Source organism: Calonectris borealis, chromosome 17 (assembly GCF_964195595.1).
Source record: "Calonectris borealis chromosome 17, bCalBor7.hap1.2, whole genome shotgun sequence".
NCBI classification, from domain to species: Eukaryota; Metazoa; Chordata; class Aves; order Procellariiformes; family Procellariidae; genus Calonectris; species Calonectris borealis.
The window spans coordinates 1,037,757-1,048,561 of record NC_134328.1 but is presented as its reverse complement, the minus strand read 5'-3'; the positions used below and the strand labels follow the sequence as shown (position 1 = coordinate 1,048,561).

Here is a 10,805-nt window from a genome sequence, read left to right as displayed (position 1 = left end):
CCACGCTGCTGTCTCCCTGTCCCAGCCCACCCGGGTCCCAGCAGGCACGCAGCCGTGGCAGAGCTGGCATGAGACACGGTGGTGCCGGCACCTCCCGCCCCGGCTCAGCCAGCGGTACAGGCTATGCTGGGCAAAGCAATCCCAGGTGGTTCCCTGGACGGGTGTGCTCGTGGCCACCACCTCGTACCGGGGCTGGAGGACGGCAGAGATCTTTTTTTTAATCCTAAAAGCCTGGGAGCATCTGGACAAGGCCTTGGGATGAGGCAGGAACATCCTGAGCTGCATCTGCTGCCGGGGAAGAAAACATGAGCATGTGGCTCTGGCCCTGCCCACAGGGTCCGGTGGGGTTTGTCACGCGAGATGGATGTTTGCCATCCCGGAGGTTGTGCCGTCACCCAGGGAAGCCCGGCCGATGCAACCCACGCCAGCGGGAAGGGAGCTCCTCGCAGCCCAGGAGCACTGCACAGACCGTGGTCCCAACGCCCTGGGATCACCCATTACCTGGAAGAGCTGGGGCCACGGGGGGCTCTGGCATGTCAGGGTGACGTGGGCGGACGGAGGGACCGTCCCAGCTGTACCCTGATGTGCAAACCTTTCTAATTAAAAAATACTGCATATTTTCAAGCCCAGGGCCGCCCATTCTCCAGGAGGGAGGAAGCAGCGTGGGCTAGGGAAAAGTCTCCGGTGAAGGACCGTTTATGTGGGAACGTGGTTTTGGGGAGACTCCTTTGCTCCTCATCCCGAGAGGACAGAAACAGGGCAGAGGGTCAGGGTAGCTGCAGCTGTGGGCAGCAGCGCTTTCATGCAGGTTTGTGGCAGGATGGCCATGCCTGGGGGAGTCTCAAAGAGCCGGAGAAGCTCAGGGGTCCGTGTGTCCACGCGGTGCCCCAGCCGATGGTCCCAGTAAGATGTTGGACACCCTGCACCCACCTGGGGTCACAGCAGAGTGCCCACGCTGTGGGCAGGCTGCTGCACCCCCACCACAGAGGAAGCTTTCAGCCCCCGCTTGACTCCCTGCAAACTCCAGCTTTAGCATCAAGGGGAATGAATGAATTCAAATGTAAAGCAAACGTTCAGTTTGCAGCCTGGCAGAGGCAAAGCAGCACCCACAAGAAGGCGTCACCGTTGGGGAGCGAGCTCCGGCCCCAGCCAGGTGGGGGATGAGCCTGTCCCCATCCCCTCCTCAGCATCCTCGGCAGTTGATGGTTGATGTTTTGTGGAGGAGGTTGTAACTCACCTGACTTTAAATCGTTCGTGTCGTCATTTAGCCCGTTCCCTCCTGTCCCTTCTGAGGATTAGCTGGAAAAATACTGAGCCAGACTCTCACCTGGTTTCAGCTTAGCATTGGCTTTCCAAGTGAAGGCTGCTCCCTGCTCTAAGGACAGCACTGCTGTCTTCTGTTACGCAGCAGGGACGGACAGAAAACTTGTCACAGGATGAATCTGCAATTCCATGACTTCAAACCAAGAAATATATTCACTGTAACTAAAACTGCACGCAGCAAAGTGGATTCTTTATTCCTGCTACCTTTATTTCCAAGGAATACAGAATCTAAATTCACACTTCAGTGGTTTAAAACAAGATTGAGCTTCTGCAAAAAGATTGGCAAGATTTGACACGCGAGTGCCCGCAGGCTCTGCCACTTTACTTCCCACGGCCCTGCAGCCACCCCCACCGTCTGCAGTAGCCCACGTAGCAGGAAACCTCTGTGGCACCTATAGTGTGTAGCGCTATACACCACCACGTACCTTTTTTCCACATTCCTGGGGAAAGATAAGGGGAAAGACAGGACAAACCTCAGACACCTCCACTGCGGTGCCCCGGGGCCGGATCAGGCGTGAGAGGCTGATGCCGGGAGAGGACAGGTCTGTGGGTGGACCTGATGCCCCAGGAAAGCTCGGCAGCTGGGAAGGGCCGCTCGGGTGCTCTATCGGACCAACACACATCCCTCTGCACTAAACCCTCCTGAGGCCAAGGTCCCAGTTGGCTGGGGGGTGTCACAGGTTGTTTTTTCACCCCTACACTTCGGTGTGCAAGCTGGTCCCTGAGCCTGGAGGCAGTGTAGTCCAGTGCACGAGTGGTGAAGGGGGTGCAGGGTGGGGATTCGTCGCTCAGGGATGGAGTGGAAATGGGTTCCCAGTGCCTGGATCAGACCAGGGCTGCTCATAGAGCTTCTCTGCATCTGTTTTTTGCCTGAAAACACACACTTGCCTTGAAAACAAATAAATCTAATGAAATGCCTGAGAAAAACACACTCTGCTCTAGCAGTCCCCGCAGCACACAAAGGCATGGTACAGTTCAGCAGCTGCCAGCCAAAACTCAGCTTTGTTTTCTTAAAATACACTAAGACTCCTGTGTAACCACACAAGGAGAGGGAGCATCCGTCATACAAACCGACTGCTTTATCACACTGGCAGCAAAGGCTGAAACAAAAGGAACGAGCCACGTGTGTCAAAACAACAGTGTGTGCTACCACCGTAGCTGCCGGTCAGCAAGAATTGTGCAAGGAGAGGGGTGTGGGAGATGCCCGGGGAAGGCACGGTGCCGAGCAGCAGCATCTCCTGCACCCAGTCCTGCTCCCAAAGGCAGTGGGTGACCGGCAGTTCCTGGGTGGCTGGAAGGAGCCCACCCGAGGAAGGGTGTGCTTTGTCCTTCTCTGCTTTCCTCGTCCTGCTCTCACCAGCAGCTCCTCCTCGGCCGGGGCAGTGCTGAGCTGGGTAACGTACCCCCTCACGGCTCTTTGCAAAGGCGGGGGAGGCAGACCCAAGCTGAACTCACAGACCTGTTTTCCTTCGAGACGGTGTTGTCCCACTGGCCTCCCATAGAGGAAAACATGGACAATAAAAGAGAGAGTGATACACAGAGCTGCTTTTCATAACCCACTTTGCCTTTCCAGTCTCTCCTTGCTCCAGCTGTTACAGACCTGCCTGGTTTTCTTTGCTTGAAAAGGAGGAAGGAAACGGGGCTGCCGGCTGTGAATGCTTGGCCTGTGTCCTCGGGATCCTGGATCTGACCCAACCTTTTGGTATAAAGGACTCGAAAGCCAATATTCTACTTGATCAGAACAAACCCCATGCGTTTGTTATAAATGAGTGAATCTAGAAGATCCACAAGTATATTCCGTTGCAAATCTTGTCTAGAATACTGCAGATCTGGCTGTAAATTTGCTGCCACATTAAAATTGCTTTTAGGCTCTTTGATGTATTAAAATCACAGAGATATGCAGAAGTCAAAGTGCTGAATGCACTTAGCACAGCAAAGACAAAGTGATTGCCCTCAGCAAGGAGAAGGGAGGGAATCAATAGCAATGTTTCGTTACTGTTTTGTTAGCCAGGTTCATCTGCCATCAGGACGCAACCGATGTCATGTCCACATGTGTGATCCCATTGTCCAGGAAAGCATTAACAGCTCCAGGGCTTATCTAACTATGACAATTAGAGCAGCAACCTAAAAAAAGTTAATCAAGAAATTTGTGAGAGCTCTTGACAGGTCGCTTTCTAGTCAAGATTGGCTCAGTCACTGCAGCACTTCTGGCTACAAGAGCAGGGGACCTCTGGTGACGGCAAAAGGGCAGGGATTGCACTGACCCCTCTGCTTTGCTGAAAAGCTTTTCCAACAGCCTCATTGCTGGCTTCCATAGTCACCTACATCCAGAGCAGTCATACTCCTTTTATTCCTTTTTAAGTCTTTGTTTTTCTTCTTTTTTTTTAAACTACAAGAAGATGTTGTGTACCTTCAGGCAGCTCAGCTCCTCGCTCCTCTCTGAATGGGCAGTTCTGGCCAGACTTTGTCTTAAATCTTGAAAGAAAGGGTTTGAGCTGTCCTTGGCGAGATTCTCTCTGCACCTGGGGCTCCTGACGACATGCAGCGGTTGTGTTTGGACTAATCCCTCCACACTGAGTGCTTCAGTTCGTCTCAGCTCCAGGTTGTTATTACGGCAATGACATATTAACCAAGCCTTGTCCCAAATGCAGCTTCGTTGAGACTGGATCACTAAATCTAAGTTGCTTTTATTTTTGGCTGCAGTCTGAGAATTTGGGAGCCTGAGCCTCTTCAGTTTGGTTTCTGTCAACAGTGAGTCTCTGAAGGAGTAATCAGTGAAGATGGTTGTGTGGTTCTGATCTGTTGACCAGTGAGTAGATGACCTGGACTTACGTCAGTAACTGGTGCGCAGCTGGAGGTGGAAAAGCTTTGTACCATCTTTTCTGACTTCTTAGTCAGTGCCTCCATGCAAAGAAGGGGAGACAGAAATAATTCCATTTCAGTGGAAATGGAAACAGATGGGTTTCTCACTGCTAACCATACTCCCCCAGCCTGGACAGTGTGAATGTCTTGGTACTGTGACAGCTTGGCCCACTGAAATTCCCCACAAAAAAAAGTATCCCTTTTTTTCCCTGAACCGCAAGGTTCAATGGTGAATGCTCAATATCCCCATTGCTGTTTTAGGAGCCCTGGTCTGCCCCTGTTACCTTCACCTAAACTTCAAGATTGAGGCAGAGGTTAAATGAAGGATTTGAGAGGTGCTATGTAAAATGGGCCTCTGCACAGCAAAATCTTTGCTAGCTAGGAAGACAAAAGAGGTGAGGTTTGTGGGCTCAGCACTTTTACAGTGGTTGTTTAAAAGAAAAAGTTTAATTCCTGGGATTTCTGTGCAAATGTAATTATCTGAATGCCTCCACTTCACAGTCACACGACCTCTGGAGCAGCAGTCATGTAGACTGTATCTAGACCCGTGCAGACCAGCGTATTACCTATTGCTCAAGGCCTTGGATGGCTCTGCAGAGAACAGAGGATGTGACACTGCTCCAGGCACGCAGCCGGGGAGCAGAGCGCCAGCTGCTCTGGACTCACTCCAACGCATTGCTTTCTGTAATGGCTCGCATGTTGTCCCCTGCCTCTGTGACAGGCCACTGCTGAAGTACACGGTTCTCGGGCAGCTTTCCAGGAAAACACCTCTCTAGGAAGGCAGAGCTCCACTGTCCCTGGCAAGAGCTGCCAGCTTCACCGGTTGATGTTGCAGACGACCCATTGCAGTGAACAGCCAAATTTTAAACACTTGCATTCTCTTTCCCAACACTTAACGATTTCCTTCTGGCTGGACTGTTCCCAAAGCTGAAAAGGAGACAGAACAACTACAAATAATTCATCCAAACCTTGCTGACAGCAGCAAACACCCTACCTGTGATTCCCCGTTGCAGTGGGGATGTTTGTGCTCCACCATATTACTGCAGTTGGAAAAGGTGAACTAGGTACCACGGCACAGGTCTGGTAGGGGAAAAGACACTGCTCCTGCAACTAGCAACGCAGCCTGGAAATGATCAAGTGAGAACAGAAGAGAAATACAGAGGAGGGCGGGTGGGCAGCGACCTGGGCAAGGGCTGGTTTGCAAAGAGTCTTGGTAATGCACAGATAGATCCCTTTTCACTTCTTTCCCACCTGATCGTATGGCAGATCCCAGATGGAAGTAAACAAGTTGGGTTAGGTCTAACTGGGAAAAGCTGACAAGCTTCCAGGTGCACAGCACGTTCTCCAAGTTCCCTCATCTGCCCGTTCCCATTCCTCAAGCCGAGTGAACAAGGCAAAGGAAAAAGAACATGTAGTTTTAACAATTGCTTTTCCATCCATCACACCCTGTTGGCTTCAATTCTTTCACCGAGTTCCTCAGAAATGAAGGAAATCCATGTTGATTTGGAAACCTGTATTGTCAACTTGGCAGTGCACACATCCCACGTGCTCCCTCCTCTCCTCCTTTCTGCTTCTCCTTTTCTTTAGCCCAGCTGGTGGACGCACCACCACGACAGTGGGGGTCTCTGCACAGGGGTCGGTGGCCGCGGTAAGCACAGTACGTGTAACAGATCATAACACGGATTGTTACAAACTGTACGTAGCCCCAGCTGCTCTGCCAGTGGGTGTTGCAGACCGTTCTCAAACCCTCTGAATGAGTAATACTGTGGAAAAGTAAAGCACTGCTGCAGTGCTGGTACAGAAGTACTCTGAACTGGTAAACCAGTGACCTATGAACTCATCACACCTGAAGCGCTTCTCATCGTACTAAAAAAGACCTAAAACACCCACTGGTCCGTAAGACCATATTAACCTCTGGTCTTTCCTCAGACTCGCCACGAAAGGTGCAAAGCAGATTACCCTGTCAGGCAGCTACTAAGATGAGAAGTGAAACCAACAACCAAATCCATAAACCTTCACAAGTCTCATATGAACAACCACCACTGCAACCCAGCAAGGGATTTTAACCAGGGACCTTCCCAGAAGAAGGGTGCCAGGACCATCACAATGCTATTACTGGGAGCTGATCACACTCCCAGGTGGTGCACCCCGAGTACGCTGAGTGGAATGACGGCAAAGTCAACACCAGCTGATGAGACAGCCCATTTTTTAAGATGCTACTGTCAAGGTGAGTAGTTTGTAATGCTCTGTTTAGACAAAGCCCAAAAGCTGAACAGTGCTGTTTATCAGACTCTTTAGGTTCATCTTGTCTAACTTCAGCTGTCCAGAGTTTTGGCGTTCAGTTCATGTAATCAGGTTGGCCCTTCCCCACCTAGGAGAGATGTCTGAAGCAAGATTTTAGCTCTCTAGACAAGCCCATCTCTCCCTCGTGTAGATGACGAGCTTCCACTAGATGATTAGTTGGCTTAAGTTAGCTGGCAGGGTTTACAGCTTTCCTCTTTGGGTATTTTTATTTTTTTAACGTTGCCATCTAAAACTCACTCTGGAAAATGTTCAATGTGGCACCAGAAATATAGTCTTTCTGGGGGCTGACAAAAGCCGATTTCCTTTCGTACAAAGAGATCTGTCTTTCATGTAAAGGAAGCTCCTGGCATATGAAGCCACCCAGAGAAATCTGAAGTGCAATTCATTCACTCCTCTCTCTGAAGCCAAAGAAGAAGAGCTGATCACTCAGAGTCCATTTTTTATACAGACCGCTGCTAACCTCCATAAAAGACCATAAAGCACATGCTGTCTTCTGCCAATCAGTAGCAGAAAGACTGGAAGATACCTACAGTACTGCTATTCCAGCCTGCTAGGAAAACCTGTTGTTTTCCACCCTAGTAAATAAAAGGCAAGCACGTTTCTCCCAGCGATTTATAAAAACAACAATACCCACTTCAATTTAACAGCAGTTTTTACCCAAGAATCCCGAAGAAAAGTAATGAGAACTCATGTAGCCCACACAAATTAAATGCATATGAACTGGGAGGTGGGTATTTTTTCATTGGCAAAACCAAAAGCTGGCAGGTGTTCTAGCCAATAAATTCCAACAGGAGACAACTTGGAAAAGAAGAGGCAAAAGCAACTGAAGTGTTTTATCAATAAAGGGTCCTGGTATGTAAGATAGAGTATGTAAAAGTGGACTTCACAGGAAAACCAAAACCACTGAGGAAGAGTAATGACTACATTGCAACCATTGCTGTGTAAGGTCTGTGGTAGAAAAGGCAGCAGAAGAGAACACGGTGTAGCACTGAAGTGGTTGACTGTAAGGAAATAAAACATGACAGCTTGGCCAAAATAAATGGTGGGTGAAAATTATCCCTCTGGGACATGGGGATGGGGTGGAATAGATCCCACAGGAGGAGGAAGCATCTCCAAACTATGAACACAATTGCACAAGGCCTGATGAGACCTCGGTTAGAATAATACATATAGCTGTGGTCTCCCAAGTGCAAAAAGATTGAATTAGATTGGAAGAGCTGCCAGGAAGGGCTGTAGGGTGCCTAAGGAATCAGAACACCTATTTTATACAGTGAAGCTCGAAAAGGAGTGGCTTGTTTACCAAGAAAAATGTCACCATTGCGTAATTCCAACAGGGCACACAAAAAGTGCCCAAACCAGCATCTGTTTGCAGGAACAAAGATGAATCATCCCTGAATTGGCTCAGTCTTAAACTGTTTTATGAAAGTTCTGTGATGCAACATCACCAGGTTGTATTCATCTAAATTATCAGCGTGGGTGCCCCATGTAGGCAATGCAATCAATGAAGTGAAGAAGCTTCCAACACAGCTCTCATTTGCCTTTTTGGCTCCATCTAGATCTGCACTTTTTTGTTAGGCAACAAAAGGTGGAGGCTTCAGAGAAGGCAGTGAGAGTAAGTCCCCTTCAGAGCTGCATTTGCCCCTACCTGTGCAGACCAACAATCACTTCACCGTCCCACTGTAGTACTACCGGTACTACTACTGCAGAATCTCCACAGTAGAGGATACTCAAACTTCAGATGGTTAAACTGCTCCCATGCTTCAGTATACCAAGCCCTCTGTGCATGTTAGTACCAGTTCACTTGCATAGCAAGGAATTTCAGGAAGAAAGGATAGCACGTACAACCCCCTATGCTGCAAAAACTACCATCAGTTTGGGGTAAACACCAGGACATAGATCAGGTTTATGCCTTTGCTGAAAAAAAACCCAAATTGTTGCATGAACCAAGCAAGCCCTTATTTCTCAGAGTTTTCTGTTTGTATCCTTACAGCTCTTTGCTTCAAGTCTCAGTTCAACTCTCTGTATCAATCTCTGACAGCCCCCGAGCCCTCTTCTCCATTGCTTCTGCTGTTGTCCCTCCCTGCCTCTTCACTGCTGCCTGGGAAAGCGGCCGTCCATGCTGCGCTGGCTTTGAGCTACACAACCCTGCTTGGCTGCACAGTCCACGCTGCCAGGTGATCTCAGACTATTGCCTTTCCCAAACCCACACTTGGGTCTCTTTAACCTCTTTCTGATTTTCACAAAGCATGTAGGAACCCCAAGGTTTTTAGAGGTCTGCTCCTGTGTCTCTTTTGGCTGAAAGTGGGTTTAAAAGTTACTGCCAGGCAAAAGGCAGCGCCACCCAGTGTGTGTGTGCTTATCGCAACTCCTTAAAGACCCGGGTCTAACACCCCAAATTAGTGTCAGTCTGTAGACAGATACCAAGACTCCAGCACTTAACCCACTCGTATCTGCCTTATATATTTGATACTTTGAGGGGGCTGAACATGTGATCTTAGCTTATAAACTTGACTCCGTTGCTAGCCCCAGGATCTCCTACTGGAGAAATACCTGAGCAAACCTATGCTCCAGAAATAACTGCTGCATTTGTCATGAATTATTCTTTTGACCTTTCTTTTTAATTGGCTTTTGCACATCAATTAAACACAGAACAACTGTAGTGGCATGATTTCACACCTGATTCCTGGGGCCCTCAGAGGTTATCTGAATTTCTCCAGGGCTTCCATCTCCCTGTGCTGCATCAGATGGTGCTGGAAAGCACATGGCACAGATCAGGCTAGCAAAACCAGCATCCCGGAGCAGTGCAGCTTTAACCACACAACTGTATCCCAATTATGCCGCAAAGAGGCACTCTCAGGCAACTGCTGTCAATTACGCTGGATCTGTCACTTGGAGAGCAATCACTGCTGGGAAAAAAAACATTTCTGATCAGAAAACTCAAGAGAGCATTGTTAACAGCTGCAAAGAAGAATCAGCATTTCTGGCTTCATATTTACAGATGTCAAGTTAATAAATTAACTTGAACAAATCCACTCTGATTAATCAGAGGATGTGCCAAGCCCAGTCAGTCCTGGGGCCATCAAGTCCCACGGCCAGCTAGTGCCCATGCTGAAGGAAATCAGTCTTACCACTGCAACCAGTGCCTTCACGCCAGCAGCCTGAGAGCAGAAGAGTTGCCACATGATGTACTGAACGCTGAACCTCCCCTTATTGCTTCAGGACTAGCTGTATTGTCCTGTGGCAGTGGATAGGACCACATATGAGTAAACCCCTGCAAAGGCAGCAGCTGAAGAGGTATGCTGCCTCACCCTGGCAAGGGAGCGGGCAGGAAACACTCCTTGGAGCATCTGAAGCTTGTTTTGGAGCATGGAAGGATTAATGCTGTTGGAAGTAGCTATGGCCTTGGTCCAGAAAGTGCACATGATTCACCAGCTAAATCCACCAGTCTCTCCAGTCCTAGGGAGTGTATACGCTGTGCCATCTGGGCCTTTAGGGACCGTGTCCCAGAGGCGTTCAACCTTTCTCCATTCCTGCAGGGGGGTGCAAGTCTACACTACAGCTCTGAAGCTGCATAAATCCCATGTAAATGTTGGGACTTGGACGTTATCCAGCTCTTGTAAATGGCAACCCCAGTACTATCAGCAAATCCTATGGATTTGTTACACGAAAATAAGCATTGTCTTCACATACCATGATATGAAGTGTGTGTTTTCATTCTGTCCCTCAATTTTTAAGAGGCTACCAGGTGTTCCTTCCATTTATCTCCACACCAGAGGAAGTGTTGTAAAGGCCACTTTTGTGAGAGTTTGTGTGAATGGGCTGTATAGGTACCTACGGATGTGGATGGAGGAACAGTTAGCGGAAAACAGCAGGAAGGCACGTGCTGGGAAGGTAGTGTGTGAAAGTCTTCCAAGAACTCGTAAGCTCTGGAGACTGATGGTCCTGTTGAAACCACACGGACTGACAATCTCAGTTTGCCAAGAGCCTGTCAAACCGTACAAGGCCACCAGCACCCACTGCCGCCAACAACAGCTGTGTAACTCTGACCATAGCCAAAAGGGTGGTGGCAGCTACAAGCAGGCAAAGACTACAGGCGTATACATACCTGACGGAATAAAGAACAGTCTGATGGACTTTCCAAACACCTGCCCAGAAGCCACTGATCCTCCACTTCTGAGCGTACGGCTGGGCTCAGCCTGCCAGCCTCTGCTCCAGCTGGGCAACCTAGTGAGTGAGGAAGCGAATGCGATGGGCGAGTGGCTCATGCTCGGGGTAGCGCTGCGATCCAGAGGCACCTCCACAGCCTGGAGAAGCGG

General features: G+C 49.3%; 1 long non-coding RNA gene across 1 annotated transcript; it reads right to left on the bottom strand.

Annotated features, from left to right (window-relative positions):
• Nucleotides 1-1,130: 1,130 nt before the first annotated feature.
• On the bottom strand, nt 1,131-10,579 carry LOC142089577 (uncharacterized). Its single transcript, XR_012676233.1, has 3 exons — nt 10,180-10,579; nt 9,166-9,392; nt 1,131-5,112 (listed from the first exon to the last, which is right to left on the bottom strand). It is a non-coding gene; the product is annotated as an uncharacterized LOC142089577 (long non-coding RNA).
• Between the last annotated feature and the right edge of the window lie 226 nt (nt 10,580-10,805).